General features: G+C 37.4%; 1 long non-coding RNA gene across 2 annotated transcripts; it reads left to right on the top strand.

Annotated features, from left to right (window-relative positions):
• Window positions 1-8,237: 8,237 nt before the first annotated feature.
• On the top strand, window positions 8,238-13,366 carry LOC144288257 (uncharacterized). Of its 2 annotated transcripts, none has more exons than XR_013356230.1 (2): window positions 8,238-8,335; window positions 12,527-13,366. It is a non-coding gene; the product is annotated as an uncharacterized LOC144288257 (long non-coding RNA). The 2 variants fall into 2 exon arrangements; XR_013356229.1 differs by having other exon boundaries at window positions 8,245-8,335; window positions 13,155-13,366.
• The last annotated feature ends 10,180 nt before the right edge of the window (window positions 13,367-23,546 follow it).

The following is a 23,546-nucleotide window of genomic DNA, read 5'->3' on the forward strand; positions in this document are numbered from 1 at the left end:
GCCGCCGCCCGAGCCCCTCCGAGCTGCTCCTGGAACCGCGCAGGCCCCTCCGCACGGAGCCTCTTCCTCTGCCCGAGCCCCTCCGAGCTGCTCCCGGGGCCGCGCAGCCCCCTCCGCGGAGCCGCCGCCCGAGCCCCTTCAGCTGCTCCGGGTCCCGCCGGGTCCCGCCGTGCGCGCTGCAGCCCTTAGGGAGCTCGGCGCACTCTCCCGGGGCGCAGGTGTCTGTCAGTGTCCCCGGGAGCCCGAGGGCATCCCCGCCCTCCTGGGTCCTGCTCCACCTCCCCGAGAGCCCCTTTCCACCCGGGAAGGTCGGTGCAGCTCCTGCGTCTCCGGGACGGGGCTCTCCTGTCCTGGGGACACTCGCCCCGGCCTCAGCCCGGCTCCTCGCGGGGCCCCTCCCCCTTGGAGGCCTTTGTTCCTTTATTTCTTTTTCCCCGTCTTCCTACCTTGATAGATGCGCGAACTCTTCTCACTGTAGCATTCCAGCTGGTCTCTCTTTGAATCTCAGGCCGAATTCATAGATTTTCAGGATGATTGGAAGGTTTTCTAGGTAATTTGGTGGAGACAGGTGATTTGGGGACCCTGCTCTTCCGCCATCTTGCTCCTCCCCCTCCTACTGCAGGGATTTCCTTAAAATCTGTACATGCTACCTTCACAGAGTAATCATAGCTCATATTTCTTTCTTATTTTTTTAAGATATAATTTATTTATTTGAGAGAGAGAGAGAGAGAGAGAAAGAGAGAGAAAAGCAGGCTCCATGCAGGGAGCCTGATGTGGGACTCGATCCCAGGTCTCCAGGATCACATCCTGGGCTGAAGGTGGTGCTAAATTGCTGAACCACCCAGGGTGCCCTCTTTCTTATTTTTTTAAAGATTTTATTTTTATTTATTCATGAGAGAGAGAAAGAGGCAAGGATGTAGAGAAGCAGGCTCCTCATAGGGAGCCCAATGCAGGACTCAATCCCCAGAACAAGATCACGCCCTGAGCCAAAGGCAGACGCTCAACCACTGAGCCACCCAGGTGTCCCCATAGCTCATATTTCTTAATCCCTTTTATATTCAGGGTTTTCTTGGGTAGGTTTTGCTGTAATTCTAGAACACAAGATGAAGGTGAAATTTGGAATTTTTAAAGAATTTTTAAGTTTCTTTGATTGTTGTCATCACAAATTGACTCTCAGGGGGTGGAGATAAAAAGGAACCCGCTTTAGATAACATTCTTAGGAAGATGATATAAAAGAAATAAGAGTGACCAACCTTTTTCCCATTGCTTGTTTGTGAGGCAGAGAAAAGACTAAAATAAAACCAGAGTTATTGAAATGCCTTTAAAAGGTATTGAAATGTTTTAAGACAGTCCCCATAAAACAGAAGTTGCCTTTCTTTTCACCTGGCCTTCATTCAAACACCACTAATTTTGTTGAGCTCTCTTTACAGCAGAGCCCCCTGATGATAGAAAACACAACTTTATACTTTGCCAGTGGAATCGCTTGGCACTGGAATTTTGGCTAGATGCTCCCCTATGAGAAATTCACTTTCAGTATGCATTGTTGAGCATCTTATTGTGTATTTAGATAAAGCTTTTATTGCATGCTTTCCTGGTTCTCTTTTTTATGAAAGCCAGGTAGTGTAAATCAGCTCTTTTGACTTGTACATTTTTTTTTTTTTTTTTTTTTTTTTTTTTTTTTTATTTATGATAGGCACACAGTGAGAGAGAGAGAGGCAGAGACACAGGCAGAGGGAGAAGCAGGCTCCATGCACCGGGAGCCCGATGTGGGATTCGATCCCGGGTCTCCAGGATCGCGCCCTGGGCCAAAGGCAGGCGCCAAACCGCTGCGCCACCCAGGGATCCCTGACTTGTACATATTAATTAGAGTGGTAGTTAAGGAAGGGCATAAATGAAATCCTTCCTTCCATTAAAATGGAGGTCAAAAGTTGCATATTACTACTCCACGGGGAATTTAACCAAATTTAAAGGAGTAGTGAGCTGTTTGGCAGATATTAGGCTCTGGAGAATAATTAAACTCCCATAAACTTTCTGTGAAAAAAAAAAAAACCCCTCACTGTCTAATAGGGAATGTAGAATGCAAAAAGCTCTCAGATCTTAAATTATTAGATCATGTCATGTTTGCCACTGTTCCTCATAAAAATGGTAACTCATTAAATAAAACTAATTGCATTCCTATTGCATCTTATTTGTTGTGAGGATTTAAAAACATTTGTTTTGCTTTGCTCTGGTATTTAGGTATGTTAGTTTCCTGCATTAGATATATTGAGATCTGCGTCTTTTAATTCCATGTGTAAATTAATATTAGCAGAACAATTGAGTTGGGTGAAGTATTTTCTTCAAAGTAACCTGTAGCAAATCAATCAATGTCACTTGAATTTCTTCATTCGGATTCCCAATAGCTTATGATTTTTCACTGAGTGGCCCTGTGCAAAATATATCTCAAAAAACCTAGTCATAGTATGTAGGATTGCAGCATGTAATATTGTCACTGAGCTTTCTCCCCAGGACTAAAATTCGAAAGAACCATTATGGTCTGTGCTTATCTATGACTTGTCTAGAAACATTTATGGCATTTGATGAGATGTTCATGTCTAATGATGAAGCTAAGAGGGACAAAAGTTCATACAGTATCCAATAGAGTGTTAAAAATACCACCAGTACTCAACTGATACTCTAATTCTAACAAGGTAAAGCTTAATTAGATTAAAAGTCCTTCATTCAAGTCCTTAAAAAGTAATTCAAACACATACCAAATGAATAAAAACAATCTCAGAGCTATTCTAAGCCCCTTAAGTAACAGGGAAATAGATGTCCTTGTCAAGAGAGATAGGACTAAAGCAACAATTATTAGCAGCTGCCCAGAACGCCCACGTGAGGTCTCCAACCTCGTTATCAGTGAGTCAGCACATTACCACATGTGGGACAAAACCTCGGGAGTGCTCATGGGCTCTCACCTCAAAATGTGAAGTAATTATGAAAAAGATGTTCTTTTAAATCAAATTAACAAAAGAATAATGCCCAGCGCTAAAGAGAACATTCTCGGTGGATCAGGCCCCAAGTGGAGATTTACATAGTTCTAGATACCCTTTCTCAACCAGCAACTCAGGAAAGCACCCTCAGCTTAACATTCCTTTTTTTTCCCCCTTTTCCCAATCCCTCACTCCTGTTCCTTGAGGCTCACTTCTGGGAGAAAAAAAAAAGCATTGACTCCTACATCCTTGTGCCAGGTTTTCTTTCGAGAAGAACCATGCTAAGACACATAATGAATTGGGCCACAGGGGGACCTAGCATGCTGGTTCATAATTTATTTTCCCGTGAAACAATTTTTTTAAAAGAACCTTTCTTATCTCTGATGCTCCAAAGAATACATTCATGGAAACAAAGAGATACATTTGTTCTCTTTCAACATAGAATACAATCCAAATTCCCTGTTTTGAGCTCCTACGAGAAAACGTGAGGCAGAAACGTGACCCATCTAACCTGGTCCCCGGCTGTCTGGTCATGCTCACATCCTATCTCCTTGCTTTCCACTCTCTTCACCCCAGCTCTGCTCTTCTCACTCTTGAAACATGCCAAGACACTCCTGCCCCTGTGCTTTCGTTCCTGCTATCCCCTCTACCAGGAACAGATATTTGTCCAGCTAGTGACATGACTCACTTTCTCACTTCATTCCTGTCTTCATGTAAGTGTCGCCTCAGCAGAAATGCCTCCCACAGTCCCTAAAATATCACCTCCAGTCACTTTCTTTCATACAACTTTACTTTTCTCCAAAGCACTGATCTCTATTTAAAAGCACTTTGCACTCATGTGGCTATTGGTTGTCTCTTGAAGAGAAGGTAAGCTTCACACAGGCACCCTTTCTTTACTGTTGTGTTCCTTCCCCCCTGGGGCATCTGCTTCTCTTTGAAAATATATGTGTTCCTTATCACTCTCTCTCTCTCTCTCTCTCTCTCTCTTTTTTTTTTTTTTTTTTTTTTTTTTACATTTTGTTAGGTAGCCATGAAAACACAACCACAAACCAACTTTTGGAAAACATTGTTCCGTAGTAATTTCCGCAGCATTACATAATGCCTTCACTCATTCTATCCTTTCTTTGTCTCCTTTTGCTTTTCCTCCTCACAATCACCTCAAAAATTCTTCCTTTTCAGCATCAGATTCAGCATCTCACCCTCCATGAAACCTTGTTGATGGCCCATACCATCGGGATGGATGCTCTGTCCTGTAGCTTCTTTGATCTGTGTTCCATGGTCCCTTGTCTGAAAACATGTCATGTAGTGACTTGGTCACGTGTCTATATCACCAGACTGAGTACTGGTGGAGGCACTTGGTTGGTCCTTTGTCATTCACTGTACCTTTACTGCCTAGAACAGTGTCTCTCTCAGAACTTTTCTACCACTGCCATCCTAGTCTGATACACTCTGCTGTTGAGGAGAGAGTTCCTTTTTTTTTTTAATATTTTATTTAAATCCCAGTTAGTTAACATATGGTGTAATATTAGCTTCAGGTGTACAATGTAGCGACTCAACAGTTTCATACAAAACTCAGTACTCATCCCAAGTCTCTTCCTTAATCCCCCGTCACCTATTTAACCCATCCCCCCACCACTCTCCCCTCCATCAGTTTGCTCTCTGAAGAGTCTACCCCTTGTTTGCCTCCCTGTCTTTTCCTTTGTTCATTTTTTTTACTTCATAAATTCCACATATGAATGAAATCATATGGTATTTGTCTGACTTATTTCACTTAGCACAATACTCTCTAGCTCCACTCATGTCATTGCAAATGGCAAGATTTCATTCTTTTTTATGGCTAAGGAATATTCCAGTGTGTGTGTGTGTGTGTGTGTGTGTGTGTGTGTGTGTGTGTGTGTGCTACTACTTCTTTATCCATTCATCAGCCGATGAACACTTGGGCTGTTTCTATTATCTGGCTATTGCATATAATGCTGCTAAAGACATTGGGGTGCCTGTATCCCTTTGAATTACTGTTTTTGTGTTCTTTGGGTAAATATCTAGTGGTGCAATTGCTAGATCATAAGGGTAGTTCTGTTTTTAACTTTTTGAGGAAACTCCATTCTGTTTTCCAGCGTGGCTGCACCAGTTTGCACCCCCCACCAAAAGTGCAAGAGCATTCCCCTTTCTTCACATCCTCACCAAAACCTATTGTTTCTTGTTTTGTCTTGTTTTGTTTTTATATTCTTGATTATAGCCATTCTGACTGGTGTGAGGTAACATCTCATCGTAGCTTTGATTTGTATTTCCTTGATGGTCAGCGATGTTGAGCATATTTTCATGTATCAATTGGCCATCTGTATGTCCTCATCAGAAAAATGTCTACTCCTAGCTTCTGCCCATTTTTTAAAGTAAGCTCCATGCCCAGCATGGAACCTAAAGCAGGGCTTAAATGCACAATCCCGAGATGAAGACTTGAGCTGAGATGGAGAGTCAGATGCTTTACTAACTGAGTTACCCAGGTCCCCTGACCCTTTTTTTAATTGGAAAATTCAATTTTTGAGTGTTGAGTTTTATCAGTTCTTTATATATATATTGCATATAATATAAAAACCTTTATTGGATATGTTTTGAAAACATCTCCCATTCCAAGAGTTGCCTTTTAGTTTTGCTGATTGTTTCCTTTGCTGTGCAGAGGATTTTATTTTGATAAAGTCCCAATAGTTTATTTTGCTTTTGTTTCCTGCGCCTGAGAAGACATATCAAGAAAGAAGTTGCTACAGCTGATGTCAAAAGGTTACTGCTTCTGTTCTCAAGGATTTTAATGGTTTTGAGTCTCACATTGAGGTCTTTCATCAATTTTGAATTTCTTTGTGTATAGAAAGTGGGCCAGTTTCATTCTTTTGCATGTTGCTGTCCAGTTTTCCCAACATCACTTATTGAAGAGACTTTTCCCTTGGAATATTTCCTTCCTGTTTTGTCAAAGATTAATTTGGCCACATAGTTGTGGGTTTATTTCTGGATTTTTTATTCTGTTCTGTTGATCTCTGTGTCTATTTTCTTTTGTGCTAGTATGATACTGTTTTGATCACTATAGCTTTGTGATATAACTAGAAGTCCAGAATTGTGATGATTCCAACTTTTCTTTTTCAAGATTGCTTTGTCTATTCAGGGATTTTGTGGTTTCACACAAATTTTAAGATTGCTTGTTCTAGTTCTATAAAAAAAATGCTATTGGTATTTTGATAGGGACTGCATTAAATGTGTAGATTGCCTTGGATAGTATAGACATTTCAATATTTGTTCTTCCAATCCATGAGTATGGATTAACTTTGGAATAACTTTCCATTCTTTGTTTCACCTTCAATTTCCTTCATCAGTGTTTTATAGTGTTCAGAGTACAGGACTTTCACTTTTTGGTTAGGTTAACTCTAGATATCTTTTTGTTTTTGGAGCAATTTTAAATGGGATTGATCATTCACTTCTTTGGTTAAGTTTATTCCTAGGCATTTTATTATTTTTGGTGCAATTGCAAATGGGATTGTATTCTTCATTTCTCTTTCTGGTGCTTCATTATCAGTGTATTGAAATTCAACAGATTTCTGCGTATTGATTTTGTACCCTGAAACTTTACTGAATTCATGTATCAGTTCTAGCATGTTTTTGGTGGAATCTTTCGGATTTCTTTTTTTCTTTCAGATTTTTCATATAGAATAACACGTCATCTGCAAACAGTGAAAGTTTGACTTCTTCCTTGCCAATTTGGTTGGGATTTTTTTCTGTTGTCTGATTATGGTGGCTAGGACTTGCAATACTATATTAAATAACAGTGACGAGAGTACACATCTTAGTCTTGTTCTTGACTTAGAGGAAAAGCTCTCAGTTGTTCCCCAATTAGGATGATATTAGTTGTGGGTTTTTCATAGATGGCCTTTATCATATTGAGGTATGTTCCCTCTACACCTACTTTATGAGGGTTTTTTTTTTATCATGAACAGATATTGTACTTTGCCAAATGATTTTTATTCATCTACTTAAATGACCATATGGTTATCCTTTATTAATGTAGTGTATGACATTGATTGATTTGTGAATATTGGACAACCTTTGTAACCCACAAATAAATATCACTTGAGCATGGAGAATTTTTTTGATGTATTATTGAGTTTAGTATGCTAATATTTTATTGAGTATTTTTGAATCTATGTTCATCAGAGATATTGACCTGCAGTTTTTGTTTTTGTTTTGTGTGTGCATACGATGTCTTTATCTGGTTTTGGTATCAGGGGAATGTTGGCCTCATAGAAGTTTCTTTTTTTCCTTTTCTATTTTTTGGATTAGTTTGAAAAGAATACTTATTAATTCTTCTTTAAATGTTTGGTAGAATACACCTGTGAAGCCACCCGGTAATGGATTTTTGTTTGTTGGGAGTTTCGATTATTGACTCCATTTCTTTGCTGGTTATTAGTATGTTCAAATTTTTTATTTCTTCCTATTTCAGTTTTGGTTGTTTAGAGGTTTCTAGGGATTTATTCATTTCTTCAAGGTTGCCCAATTTGTTGCATATAGTTTTTCATAAAATTCTCTTGTAATTATTTGTATTTCTGTGGTGTTCGTTGTTATTTCTCCCCTTTTATTTCTGATTTTATTTAACTGCATCCTTTCTCTTTTCTTTTTGATAAGTTTGGCTAGAGGTTTATCAGTTTCATTAATTTTTTCAAAGAACCAGCTCCTGGTTTCATTGATCAGTTCTATTGTGATTATTTTTAGTTTCTATATCATTTATTTCTGCTCTCATCTTTATTATTACCTTCCTTTTGCTAGCTTTAGGCTTCATTTGTTGTTATTTTTTTAGTTCCTTTATGTGTAAGATTAGGTTGTTCAGTTGAAATTTTTCTTGCTTCTTGAAGTAGACCTGTATATATATATATATATATATATATATATATATATATATATATCCTATTTATTTTCCTGTTAGTACTGACTTTGCTATATCCCAAAAGTTTTGGATGGTTGTGTTTTAATTTTTATTTGTTTTTCAAGTATTTTTAATTTCTTCTTTGACTTCCTGGTTGACCCACTCATTGTTTAGTAGCATGTTGTTTAACCTCAATGTATTTGTGGTCTAAACTTTGTGTGGTTAACTTCTAATTTCATAGCATTGTGGTCAGAAATTTTGATCTGTTTGTACTTGTTGAGGCCTTATTTGTGACCTAGTATGTGATCTATTCAGACAATGTCCTGTGTGTTCTTGAAAAGAATGTATAGTCTGTTTTAGGATGGAATTTTCTGAATATATCTATAAATCCATCTGGGCCAGTATGTCATTCAGAGCCATTGTTTCCTTATTTATTTTCTGTTTAGAGGATCTGTCCATTGATGTAAGTTGAATATCAAAGGTTACTACAATAGTAGTAACTGTGTTATTATCAATCTGTTCCTTTATGTTTGTTACTGTTTTATATATTTGGCTGTTCCCATGTTGGGTGCATAAATATTTATAATTGTTCTATCTTCTTGTTGGATTGTCCCCTTTATGATTATATGGCGCTTTTATTTGTCTCTTGTTACAGTCTTTGTTTTAAAGTATAGTTTATCTGATTCAATTGTTGCTACTCTGGCTTTTGACATCCAGTTGTGTGATAAAGGTTTTTCTATTACCTCAATCTGCAGGTGACTTTAGGTCTAAAATACGTCCCTTGTAGGCAGTATATAAATGGGTCTTTATTTTTACCCATTTTGACACAATATGTCTTTGGATTGGAGTATTTACTCCATTTATATTCAAAGTAATTATTGGAAGATATGTACTTATTGCCATTTTATTACTTATTTTATTGTTTCTGGGGATTTTCTCTGATTCTTTCCTGTCACTTTTAGTCTCTCCTTTATTTAAAGAGTCCACTATAATATTTCTGCAGAGCTGGTTTAATGGTCATTAATGCCTTTAGTGTTTGTCTGAAAGATTCTCTCCCTTCTATTCTGAATGGTAGCCTTGCTGAATAGATTCCTCCTGTCTTCAGGTCTTTCTCATTCATCACTTTGAATATATCATGCCACTCTCTTCTGGTTTGCCACATCTCTATTGAGAAATCTGCAGTTAACATTATGGGTTTTCCCTTATAAGTTAAGAACTTTTGTCTTGCAGCTTTTACCATTTTTTTCTTTATCACTCTGTTTTGTAAATTTAAGGTTTTTTTTTTTGTTTTTTTTTTTTTTTTTGATGGGAGTTCTCTGTGCCTCTTAGATCTGGATGTCTGTTTCCTTCTCTAGATTAGGGAAGTTTTCAGCTATTTTCAGAAAATTCCAAGTAAATTTCCTGTTCCCTTTTCCCTTTCTTCTTCTTCTGGGGCTCCTATAATATGAATCTTATTAGGTTGGATGGAGTTGCTGAGTTCCCAGAGTCTAGTCTCATATTGCATAATTCTTCCTTCTCTATTCATTATTTTCCATTATTTTGTCTTCTGGGCCATGGATTTTTTCCTGTTTCTTCCAACCTGATGTTCTTTTCATCAAATCTGTTTCCTATCTTGTTTATTGCATTCCTCATCTCCGTTTCTGGTTTAACTCTTTTATCTCTATGGTAAGGGTCTCACTGATGTGTAATCTTTTCTCAATCCCAGGGGTTTTCTTATTATTATAGCTTTAAATTCTCCATCAGGCATGATACTTACACCTTTTTACTTAGATCTCTGTGTGTGGCCTTATCTTGTTTTTTCATTTGGGATAAATTCCTCCACTTTGGCATTTTGTCCGAGTTTCTGCCTTCTTCTCTGTGTTAGAAGAGCTAGTAATGCCTCTGCTCCTGAAATAACGGCCTTATGAAGAAAAGGTCAAGTAGTGCACTGGGCCTGGTACTTCAGGGAGTTTGTGTGGTGGGTACTGCATGCACTCTGCTGTTGTATTTTGGCTGCTCTATCCTTCAGGCCAGTCATCTGCAGAGGCTTCCTTTGCCTTCTGTGGGCAGTATTTGGTCCCTGGCCTGAATGTGACAAGTTTTAAGTAGGCGGCTCTGGTCTTCTTGTGAAAGGAGACCTGCCACCATTTCCACCAGAAAGGAGACCCTGCAGATCTCTCTGGTTGGGAGACATGGTGTGGGCAGGCGTTTGGGCTGGTCTTGTAGGGGAGTAGCCCACTGGGACTGAATCAAGCATGACTGAGCAAGACAGTCCTGCCAAGGTCAGGGGGGTGGGGCTTGACGTAAGCAAGTTAGGTCTCCAGTATTGGTGTTGTGCTGCTTCCTTCAGGTGGCTCTATGTTTATGCTGAGAGGTGGTGGTGGAGAAATGGCACCAGCCAGCTTCTTTGTTCCCACAGATGTGCTTCTATGAATGTTGCCTGTGAGGGAATAGCTCTGAGAAGAGTGAATAATCTTTCCCTTTGTGCTCCAGGCATTCTTCAGATTTTTGTGTCCACACTGTCCCCAGGTTGTTTGCTTGCCTTCTTTCCAGGAGCAGCACAGTGCCCTCTGGGCTCTATCCTAGCCAAGCTGCTGACCTTAAACTCTAGTCTTAAAGCCCTGCTGGTTGTGACAACTCCTGAAATTTAGCTCCTCTTATTTTCAAAGACAATGGCTTTGGGGAAAGTTCTCCGTGTGCATTCCTCTGTGTCTTCCTCTCTCACTTGTAACCACAGCTTCCTCCCCTCTGCACCCAGGATCAGTTTCTATCTTCTTCTATATGGCCTCTTCTCTCCCTTTAGTTGTGGGGTTTGTTCTGTCAATCGCTAGGTCAATTTCTGGGGTATTTAAGATAATTTGATAGTTATCTAGTTGTGATTGTGGGACAAGACAAGCCTAGGGTCCTCCTACTTTGCTGTCATCTTTTTCCTGAACAGAACATTTCTGAAGATGCCTGAAGATGCTATGTTTTGTCTTTTCTTATCAGACTATTTCTCTGTCAAACATGGTTTGCACCACAGGGCCTTTAATGGTGCAACCTTTTTTTTTTTTCTTAATTATGTTTTCATGGTTTGAGTAAAATGAATTGTAAATAATACAGTATACTGGTGAACAGCTTTAGCAACATTTTTATATGACTAATCTGTATCATCTCTGAGGGTTTTTATAGCAGGGATTTCGTCAGCAACCCAGAGAAGCTCACAGCTTTAGGACCTCAAGACCCATCTACTTAGTTCACTATAGCCAGTGTGATCTTTTGTAAATGTGAATCTGATCAGGTCATACACTCTTACTTGCTATACTGCTTCTCCTCACAGCCTTTGCCAATACAATTCCCTTTTCTGAAATGCTCTTACTTCCCCTGCCCATTCCCATGGCACATATCTACTCATCTTTTAATCTCACAGAAGCCTCCTATTCTCTGTGACTATTATCTCTCTATTATAGGCATTTATAACACCAATCACCTCTTCTCCCAGCATCTTTCACATTTGTTATTTCACTTTGATCATATGATTGATGCCTATTTCTCCCCAAAAAGTAAGCTCCAAGACGAAAGAGGCTATGGTTTTATTCATATAGCATGGTGTCGAGCACAATATGTAGTCAATAAATATTCGAGGGTAAATGAATGAATGCATGAACAAAAGTACAATCTTATCAAGTTCCCAAATGTACAATAAAAGGGTTGCTATGGAAAAAGAAAGCACTTTTCAGTTGTCTCAAGAGGATTTTGGTTTCTAAAGGAGACTTAAATTCTTACAGAGTTAAAAAAAAAAAGTTGTAGCTTTTTGAACCTGATCATTTTTAGAATGCTAGCCTAGGCTGTAAGTCAAAGGGAGAAAGCTTTATGCTCACAAACCCCAAGGGGTTAAGGGCACGATCCAGGGAACCTGGAAGAAAAGTCTGCCACTGAAGCATGAAAAACCCACAGTAAAAGGATTTTCAATTCTGGTCCACTTGTTAGGAATTCTAAGTTTTACAGCCCTTGATCCTCTCTATATCAGATTACTTTGTAACTCAATTGTTTCCTCACCTCAAAAGGACATGATTTTACTTTTTTTGATTCAGGTGTTGGGTGAACTGAAAAGATAGAGAATAAAGAGATTAATTAAAGTAAGATAGCAATGGTCAAGTTTGCTCTCTGCTGAGTGTATCGCCCTCATCTTAAATCTTCTTAAACCGCACGCAATTAATTCGAAAGCCTGAGGGCACTTGCATGGAAAGGATAATGGGGTGAGACTTTAAATGATATAAAGTTCTTAATGTGAAGTCTCTCTGCTTTATTGGTTTATGTTAACACCTTACTGATTAATCTTGTGATGACTAAAGCTATTCCTATTCACGGATATCAAATTGAATCTATTCTATTTTTGGTCATTTAAAATTCTTTGTCACCATGCAATTGATTGAATTGACTGTACTGTAATCTAAATCTTAAAACTACAGAAAGTACCAGATTGGCCATTGCTTAATTCAATGGATATTGTGGACATAACTAGTCTCTATGATATTTTCTAAATGTTTAAGAAGTGTGGACATCATACATAAACGGCCTTAGAAGATTAATTTGTAAACTACCCACATGTACAAGTGTTAAGAGACTGATTTGCAAACTACAGCACATCTATGTAAGCACTGTTCTGACGTGACTTTTAAAACAACGTTTTCAGAGACAAGTTAACGACATGGGAAAGGTTCACAAAATGTTAAAGAAGAAGGCAAGTGACAAAACTACAAAAAGAGTATAAACCCACAATGCTGCATGTTATACATAAAGAGGGAAATGAAGAAGGGCTTCATTAGGAGGAGAGAAAGAGGAAAAGGAAAGGAAGAGAAAGAGACAGAAATATACTAAAATATTAGTACTGGCTACTCGATGAAATTATAGGTATTTTTTTCTTTCATCTTTATACTCTGTCATATATTTTCCAAAGTAGCCTATGTGCTACTTCTATAATCAGAAGAAGCCAGTATTTTAAAAGTTAGAACACATACTGTATGGTCTTCACATGAAGAAAATAATCTTCAGAAAATTCTCATTGTTTGGGTAGGTTCATTGTAGAGAAGTGGGGAAGAAGAAAAATGATCCCCACACATGGTCTTCTGTCACTACTAACACATGCCCTTACTCTCTCTCTCTCTCTCTCTCAAACACACACACACACACACACACACACACACACACACACACACAAACTCACTCACACGATGATGCTACTACAGGTTCAGGGCCTTGACATCTAAGAGCTATGCTGGACCAGAGTCACTAACTATAGAACTCCAACTGTGTGTTCTTAGCTGCCAGTAACCTAGAACTGATGCATCATTTGAAGCAGAGTCCTCTCCATTTTTGACTCTAAAGCCTCGGGTAACCAAAGTGCTGTGGGGCCACCATCAACTGTGAATAAAGAAAAGGGGAAAAAAGGCAATGCAAGGACTCACACAGCAAGACCTCTTCTCTGATGGAGTCTCCATCTCTGGAAAATAGGGACTTTTTTTTTTTTTTTTTTTTTTTTTTTTTTTTTTTTTAAATAAAGACTGCCCTCTAGATGTACCAAAGTCACCAGCCTGTATGATGTGCATGACACTGTGGAGGTTTACACAGACAGGTCTTTCGCTCAGCCTCTTCCCAGAGCCACGAATAAAGAAAGGAGAAATAGAAGTGATCCTGAGAACACTCTACAGAGCAGGCTATAAAATTGCAGGGTCCCAAGTAAAATGAAAATGTATGGCTTCTTCTCTGAAAAGTGGGAACAAAGTGCCATTAAAGGTGCTAAAACAAAACTTTTCCCTTTCTTCCTGGTCTTTCTCCTGACTCGTCATGGTGTTTTTTTTGTTTGTTTGTTTGCATTGGATGTCATTCTAAGGAGAGAAAATATTAAATTTTTTATTTTTAACATGAATTTTACCATTCCTGTATATATCATGCAATACCTATTTTAAATCCAAACACAGAAACATTTAACTCAACTACAGAATCACCAAAATTATACAATTCATATTTTGTAGCTTGTACATGCATATTCATCATGTTGTCCTTAGAACAATGGAAATACTGCATAAAATATCTCAATTGTTTTTATTTCACTTCTTGATGTGCACACATTATACCAATATTCTCTACTTGAAGCTTACTGATGAGTGAAGAAGGAAAGCAACTATGGTTTCCCTATCTCCCTTTCCTTCCATGTCATCATTTTCAGCCTAAGTGGTTGGTTAATACAGGGAAGTAACATGAGCAAGAAAGGATACAACATGATTCCTTGGACATTGTGTAGAAAAAAAAATACTGTTAGTGTTTCCCCTTTACTACTACTCACACAGAAGGCTTCACTTCTGACACCTCTGATCACTAGCTGTGTGTGTATGTGTATGTGCGTGTGTGTGCGTGTGTGTGTGTGTATGTGCGTGTGCGTCAGGGAGGAGGTTTCCCAAACCAGTAATTTTCCAACAAGCTGGATATCTTGTAACTCAGCTCTGATACTATCTGGAGATCCCCAAGATTACAGGTTCAGTCCTACAAGACTGTCTCTCATCCTTACTTCGGATGCCAATCTCAAGTTCCAGATTGTCTTCTGTGGTTCTGACTGATGACAATTAAGTGGGGTTCCCATGACATATTCTTGGGTTCAGTAATTGGCTGGAATGGCTCACAGAACTCAGGGAAACACCCTATATTTACCAATTTATTATAAAAGGATATGATGAAGAATACAGATAAATATCCAGATGGAAGACGTGTACAGCAAGGTCTGAAAGGATCCCAAGCAAAGGAGCTTCTTCTGTTCCATGGAATAGGAGTTGATCGTCCCCTTGGCACATGGATGTGTTTACCAACCCAGAAGCCCTCCAAACCCCACACCTGGGATTATTACGGAGGCTTCAGTGCAAAGGTGTGATTTATCATGAACTCAGTCTCCAGCCCCTCTCCTCGTTCTAGAGGATGAAGGGTAGAGCTGAACATTTCAAGATTCTAATCATGGATTCATCTTTCTGGTAACCAGCCCGTATCCTGAAGTTATCCAGGAGCCTACCAAGAGACACTCCTTAGACCAAGGGCACTCCTGTCTATCACCCAGGGAATTGCAAGGGCTTTAGATGTTATGTCAGGAACTAGGATCAAAAACCAAATATTAACATGAAAGACGCTCATAGCGCTCTTATCACTTTGGAAATTACAAAGGTTTTAGAAGCTCTAGGAACTGAGGCAGAAACCAACATACTTATTTTCTATTATTTCACAGTCATCCGTATATTTTTAGAGTGTCACTGACCTCTTTCTCCATTTGAAGCAAGTTCGGGTTCAGATAGAAAGCACAGCACCTCAGATTGGTTCACAATTGCTAGCTTAGTTGTAGGTATAATATGCTTATCTTATACTCCCTTTTTGTTCTGCTGGACATCCATATGTTTTCCATCCACCAGAATTCTATGCTCACGGAACATCATAAGCATGACATGCAAATGAAGGAGCCAGAAACGTGAGCATACATTTTGTTCTAATCTTCTCTACTCATAGACATGCTCCATCGCCATCAAATGCCACTTACAAAATACAAGTTCAAAGATAAGATTGTTAAGAATTTCAAACACCAGCACCACAGCATTAAATCAAAGGTGGGGCCTTTCTGAATACAGGTCCCTGTAGCTCTGTAGGTTGCACATCCATGACACCAGCCCTGATGTATTACTTTGGCTTTTTGGCCAAAGTACTTTTCAGTGCACCCAAAAGCTTATAATAGCTACTTACATAATTAATGAAAGTAAAATTTGTTAGGTACAGGGGCAGAGCAAGACATGCACATCCTGAGTTCTACATGAAAAGAGATTAGGACAGACTCACTGAGTAAGAGAGTTGAGCCCAATGATGTGATATCCACATAACATTATATGACTATTGCACCAAAATCCTATCTTATAATTTATGGAGAAAGCCAACAGTGGAAGAGAGATTGGGGTGCAGCAAAGAAGGGAAGTTTGCTCACTGGTTATTTTAGATGCAGTTCCTGAGATTGACTGGGACACTAATTGGAGAATCATTAAATGAGAAGGCACAGTCTTACATATATCAAAGGTCTGTTTTCTTTCTGGTTGACAAAACGAACAATTCCAGGAATCATGCTGAACACTGTAATCTGATAATTAAGGAAGGGCTCAGTGGAGCAAGGAAAGGAAACAGGAAAATTAAATTTAGAAAGAAGCTGATGAAGAGCCAGGCACCAGCTGACACAAAATCGTCCGTTGAAAATGTTCTTAGAGAAAAACTGAAAATGCTCTTCATAAATAAGATTTAGTGGATGGGGGCAGGGAGCTCTTCTGTAAAATAATACTAAGGCTATTAAGGCAATGTTTTTCTTAACCAAGCAAGTTAATACTGCTTCTGTCTACTGCTTGCTTCAAAATGAGTGAGGTCAGCCTTATAAAATGATCAGATCAAGTGCAGTTTAAGTGAATTGTTTATGCACATTCTGCAGCCCTCCACATATGTAAAGTGACTGTCATATCAATATAACAGATTAACTAGAAGTCTTTTACTGGACATTGATTTGGCATGATTTCCACATCAATTTACCTAGTTTTCTAGTTCTCCAGCCCCCTTTCTAAAGCTGAGATCCTGACATAAGCTGCAGCTTATGGCCTTCTTAACAAACCATTTTCACCTGACCTATATTCTGCTACCCATGCCTTCCCATGTGATTCCATCTCCAAAATTCACACATGGAATAACCTCTATTGGCCAAATGGCATCTGCTTGTGTTACAAATTGAACACCACCATATAACTCCCATTCTATTTCCACTGCCATCATCATTAGATTATAGCTCTGGATTCAGATGACCCAACTCCCAAATTATGGACCTTCGACCACCCAGCTCAGAGTTCTGAGATCATTCTTTATCAACCTATGTATTTCCTCAGCCCTTCAACCCACAAACTAAGGTTATCTCTATCTAATGACAGTTTGTTCTATTGTTGCTGGCACCAGTTTCAAGGTCAACAAAATGTGGCATTTCAGCATCTGTTATAGAACTTTTTCCATAACTTAAATTCTAACCCTAGAGCTGGGGAGTGCTGATCTTTTCCCTCAATGGTGCTTGCATAGTCAATGTCTGTGTCTTTGGCTCCCATTGTGATTTGGGAGAACGATGAAAAGTACAACTGTAAGAATTGAGAAATATTAAAAAGATGTTTTTTATCCCAAAAATTGTCTCAATCCAGGTGCCAAAATTCACAATATAATCATAATTTAATTCAACATAAATTATTTTAGTATCAACCAAAGCAGAGACAATGGGTGACTTTATACATAATAAAGACATAGTTCCTACTCTTAAGAACCTCAGTCCAATTTGAAATAACATAATTACTTTACATGCGTATATAAAACATTTATGAAGTGTTATGAGTATATAGGCTGAATATCATTTTCTTTGGGTTAATCCTTGTTCTTTCCCAGACAGTATTTTATTCAAATTATTCCAAGATGCAATACATTGGTTACGGAAACTATCAGGACCTTGCCTCTCCCCTAAGCTATGAGGAGTGTGATAAGTATGTTGGGAAAATTAAAGCAAGATAAGAGGTATCAGGAAAATATTCATTAATGCAGTCATTCATGCATTCAACATTTATGCATTAAACCCCAACTCTATGACAAGTACTGTGCAGGATGAAAAGCTCTATCAGGCATTGCTACCTATTCTTTGATGTTGAGAAATCAAGTTGGGACTTTTGTAATTTTGAGTTTAAGAGTGGAACTTTTAATATTTCAATACTTAATCTATATTCCATTGCACAACAAATTCTTATACAGACCTTTTATTCCAGTAAGTTGTCTATGTTTCTATTTATTCCCCTTGTAGTTGCTCAGCTTAATTTCTAGTCTAATATTTGTTTTTTAAAAGGAAAAGATTAATTGCTTAGACCTATATTTCATAAAATGGAATCATAACTACCTACATCTGAAAGAATAGCTTAGGTATTTATAAAAACACAGAAGATAAGGATGCAAAACCTCTCAGGTTGAGATTCTGCAGAAATCTCAGCAATCTCCATTTTTAATAAGCACACAGATTTTTTTTTGATTAACACTAAAGTTTGAAAACTATCACTCTAGCACATCTTTATCTTATACTCTTAGGGATTAGGTTATTCATCGTTTAAGTAATGTTCTGCCTCCTAGGCTCATTTTTATTCACAATATAATGATTAACCAAATTCTTTTTGATTGCTCGGTTTGGGGGTTGGGGAGTGCGAGCCTGCAGAGGCAGAGGGAGAAGGAGAGAGAGAATCTTAAGCAGACCCCATGCTCAGCACAGAGCCCAAGGAAGGGCTTGATCTCACAACCGTGTGGTCATGACCTGAGCCAAAATCAAGATGCTTAACTGACTGAACCACCCAGAAGTCCCAATTAAGTAACTTCTATAGATGTGAGAATACAATTTTCTCTACAATGGAGCTATAGGGACCCACAAATCTGTCTTCCTTTTCAAACTCATCCCTTACTAATGTCAGCTGTGCTCTAGCAACGATTTGTCTTCCACTTTCTTTATTTTGTTGAATTCCTACCAGCCCATAGTTTTGTATAATACCATGTCTAATGTTGAGAAGATTCTTCTCCTACACTCTTTGCCTAGCTAACTACTTTTCATTCTTCATAGCACAATTATCTTTTTCATGGATAGACTTTTCCTAAACACCCAAAGTTAATTAATTCTCATTTAATAGTTTTTATAGAACCCAGTTCCTTTCTATCAAGGAACTTATCACAATTTATTATTATACATTTGTATATATTTTTCTTGATCCATATGTCTTCTGTCACTGCAAACTACATGAGGGTGGGGACTATGTCTGTTTACTTCATCAATATAGATATCTCCTAGCACAATGCCCAAAGGAGCAGATATCTAATGAATATTGAATAAATGAGCAAACAAGCAAATAGTAATTACTTCATATATGTGGAGATAGAAACAAGAACACTGCATAAATTAAATATGTGAAATATCTAACAATATATGGTCAATTATATGCAAGTCACAAAATGGTTTAAGAATTTAGAGGGCAAAGAGATCAATATGCACTGATGTGGTCAAGAAAGACTTGGTAGATGAAATGGAACTTTAGCTGGGCCCCAGATAGTAATTAAAATAAGCAAAGAGGATGAGAAAGACAGGTCTCATAGACAAAAGTTCAGAGGTCAAAATCACAGAATGTCTAAGCTAAATTACCCCAAGATTTATTCCACTTCAGCACATTGTGTTTATAGATAAATGTGGTGAGGAATTTTTTATTTTGATTGATTCTCTTTTCCCTAGAGGCATGGTCCACAGAAAAGCAATATTCTAAATTTCTCAGTGGTTTAATTGATCCCACCACCAATCCCCAGAAATAATAACTCTGTGGGATTCAAAGTATAGAGAGAGGTTAAAAGAACAACAAAATATGATCAGATATCCAAGCAGACATTATGAAACTTGGCAGAAGTGATGTAAATACTGAAGGAAACCATATTGAACTTAACAGGGATTTAAATCGGAGCATAAAGAAGTTGGTTTCTCTAATACAAACCAGGAATCTGGACATCAGTCTCCTCTGAACTTGATATCAACACCAGAGCAACCATTCCACTTTTATTTCTGCTCAAATTATTTCCCTATACAGATGCAAACCAAGAAAAGAATTTCTAAAAAGCAGTATTATTATCCTAATTCCTAGTCTACTAAACAGTCTCAACTTGGAGAGTTGCAAATATGAAATGGTTTTACTTTTTCTTTTCTGTTTGTCACCAAACATACTTTGAAAGCTTCCTCTTCCTATAACACTGACATCACTTTCAGACATTAAAAGAAGCCTCTTGACTTGTCACCGTATGCCATTTCCTAAGGCTTATATACCACACTGAAGTAAGCAATTTGGTCTTGCCCAAACCCAAACAGCCAGACCCCTGAAAACATATATGAACTAACTGCTTTTAGGAATTGAACATTGTGATCTCTGAGAGAAAGGTAACAAAGGTGTGCTCTTCAATCTTCCTGGCTTTTGACCTGGAGAAACACTGTGGACTGCCACACATGGAGGGGAAACCCAAGCACAGCATGGCCGTTTCATTGAACTTACACCAGGATAAGAATTAAGGTTTTCTCAGGAAGCTGCAGTTTTCTTGGAAGAGTGTAGAGAGGATTAAATATACAGAGGAAGAACTCTAGAAACATTTGTGGTGTTTTTCTTAAGTCTGTTTTTGAATGCTAAGCTATCAAGCATAGGATAAAATTCCAAATTCCAAGCAGATAGCTAATGGAGAGCTAGTAAGAACAATTCCCAGAGATCAGACTACCCCGGGAGGCATTCACATACCCATCAGCCAGAATGGGGAAACCTTGCTGAATTATCATAGGAGACAACAAGAGACTTCAGTACCTTAGAAGTAAGGCTAAGCTAAGTGCAAAGAACATTACCAAGATATAGATCTATCTGACTATATATCTATCTACTCTCTCTCTCTCTCTCTCTCTCTCTATATATATATATATATATATATACACACACACAGAAACATATATACATATATTTATATTAAATATTTATAAATATATATATATACATTTCATGACACAGCAATAGAAAATATACAAATTGAAGCAGAGAGAAAATGTCTAAAAGAAAATGAACAAAACCATAGTGACCTGTGGGACAATTTAAAGTGGTCTGACATGTTTAATTTCAATGACACAAGGGAAATCAGCAAAAAAAAAAAAAAAAATTGTGAAGAAATCATGAGGTAAGAAATTCAATGACTCAAAAGCAAGAATAAAATGAACTATGAAGTAAGCCACACCAAGGCATGCCATAATCAAATAGAGAAAATCCTTAAAGCAATCATAGAAAAAAACATTTTGTACATATGAAAAAGATAATGATTTGAGACTTCCTGAAAAACAATGATAGCCATGAGAAAACAGAACTTTAGGGCACTAAAAAAAGTTATTTCAGAATTTTATACTCAGAGAACAAGAACATAAGTCATATTTAGACAAATGAAAGCTAAAAAATATGTATCACCACTAGATACGCATTATAAGGAATGGTTAAAAAAAATTTCTCCAGGGACAATAAAAATAGTACTAAATGGAAACTGATCTGAATAAACCATGAAGAATTTCTTAAATGATAATTACATGTGTAAATAAAAATGATATCTTGTTCACATTTTTTAAAGATTTGTTTATTTATTTTAGGGGGTTCTGGGGGGCAGAGAGAGTTCTGAAGCAGTCTCCCCAATGAGTAGGGGAGTAACACAGGGCTGAATTCCTGAGATCATGACCTGAGCCAAAATCAAGAAATGGCTACTTAACTGACTGGGCTACCCAGGTGAGGCTATTGTTCACATTTTAAAATTTCTTTAAAAGATAAATGATGAAGGGCATCTGGGTGGCTAAGTGGCAAATCCTCTGCTTTCAGCTCAGGTCATGATCCCGGGATCCTGGGATGAGTCTCGCACTGGACTCCCTGCTCCGTGGGGAGCCTGCTTCTCTCTCTCTCATTAATTAATTAATTAATTAATTAATCAATTAATTAATTTAAAGAAAAGGATAAATGATTGAGGAGTAACAATGTATTACAGAATTATCCCCCATGTAGAAATAACATGTATTACAACAGTATAAAGGATGGGAGGATGGGAGGGAATTAGAAGTAAACTTTTAAAGTCTTACAGCGTATGGAGTGTTACCATATTTTTAAGTTGAATCTGATAAGGTTAGTTACTATAAACCCCATAATAACCTAATAAGATACAAATGAAATAAAGTCGTAAATTATACTTCAATAATAATTTAAAATGAAAGACAAAAAGAACTTAATCCAAGGGAGGGCAGGAAAAAGGGGGACAAGGGAACAACAAAAGTAACAAAACCCACAATGGTATGAAAAGAAAACAAACATTTTGCGTTTAAACTCAGTTATATCAGATTTTACAATATAAACAGATCAAACCAATTGATTAAAAGAAGTTATTAGACTGGACCAAAAACATGACAAAAATGTAGATCTATCGACAAGATACGTTTTTGATTTTCTTTTTAACAGAAATGCTCTTTATTTTTTTTTTAAAGATTTTTATTTATTCATGAGAGACAGAGAGACAGACAGACAGACAGACAGACAGAGACAGAGACACAGGCGGAGGGAGAAGCAGGCTCCATGCAGGGAGTCGGCCGTGGGACTCGATCCTCGGTCTCCAGGATCACGACCTGGGCTGAAGGCAGCGCTAAACCGCTGAGCCACCCGGGCTGCCCAGAAATGCTCTTTAAATATAAAGACATACATAGCTTAAAAAGTAAAAGGATGAACAAAGATACGCTATAAAAACGTTAATCATAAGGAAGGTGGAAGTGGGTATATTAATATCAGAACAGATTGTAGGACAAGAAATTATCAAGGACAGGGACAGAAATTTGTCAATAATAAAAGGAAAAATTCATTAAGAAGACATAATAATATAAATGTGTTGGTACCATTCTTGAATGATGACTTTAGCACTTTGTGCTCAGTAATCATTAGAAATATTTTTTTTAATTTAAGTAAAAATTATTGAATTACTCTATCAACTAACTTGATATAATCAACATTCATTGAACACTGAATCTTATATTTCAAGTGCCAATGGGACATTTACCAAAAATAGATAAATAATCTGTTGGGCCATGAATACAGTCTCAATAAATACAAAACTACTGAACTCAAATTGAGTATGTTAACTACAACATCATTAAATTAACGATCTGATTGTGTTTTTTAGATTGTCATGGAATACTGCCAAATGTTTGGAAAATTAGGAATACTATCTTAAATAACCAAAGATTAGAGAAGTCACATAGCATATTACAAAATATTTTGAGCAAATGATAATGAAAGAAAACATATAAACAATTGTGAGATACAAATAAAGCAGTACTCAGAGGGAAATTTATAGCTTTAAACATTTATATTAAAAAGTAAGGAAAGTCAAAAATTATCAAAGCTTCAATATTAAAAAGCTTTCAAAAGAGAAAATTAAGAAAATATAAAGCTACTAAATCAATAAAAGGAATAAAAAGAAAATGAAATAAAAAGTGGTTCTTTAGCAAAATCATTTACATTTGTAAACATCTAGCTCAATTAACCAAGAAAAAAGTACAAATGACCTATAGCAGAATGACATATCACTACAAATTCTACAGATATTGAAAGGATTATAAGGGCACATTTTGAAAAATTTTGTCATTTAGGCAAAATGAATAAATTCTTTGAAAGATACAAATTACCAAAAGTGAAACAAGAACATATAGAAAATAGAAATTGCCATGTGTCCATTAAAAAACAGAAAGTACAATTAACATCTTTCCACAGGGAAATTTCAGGCCCAGACAACTTCTTTGCTTTAACCTACAACATTTAAAGAAAATACAATAGCAATCCTACACAAATGATTTCAAGAAAATAATAGAGGAACACATGTTAAGTTGTCTTATGATGTTAGAACCAGACAAGTACAAACCTTCAGCAAAAAAGAAAAGAGCATTACAAAAAGAAAAACTATAAAATAAAAGAGCATTACAAAAAGAAAGAAAGAAAAGAAACCTAAAGGCCAGTGTATGTCTCATGAACAGAGACACAAAAATTCTTAGCAAAGTATCAGACTGAGTC

Source organism: Canis aureus, chromosome 18, assembly GCF_053574225.1.
Source record: "Canis aureus isolate CA01 chromosome 18, VMU_Caureus_v.1.0, whole genome shotgun sequence".
Classification (NCBI taxonomy): Eukaryota; Metazoa; Chordata; class Mammalia; order Carnivora; family Canidae; genus Canis; species Canis aureus.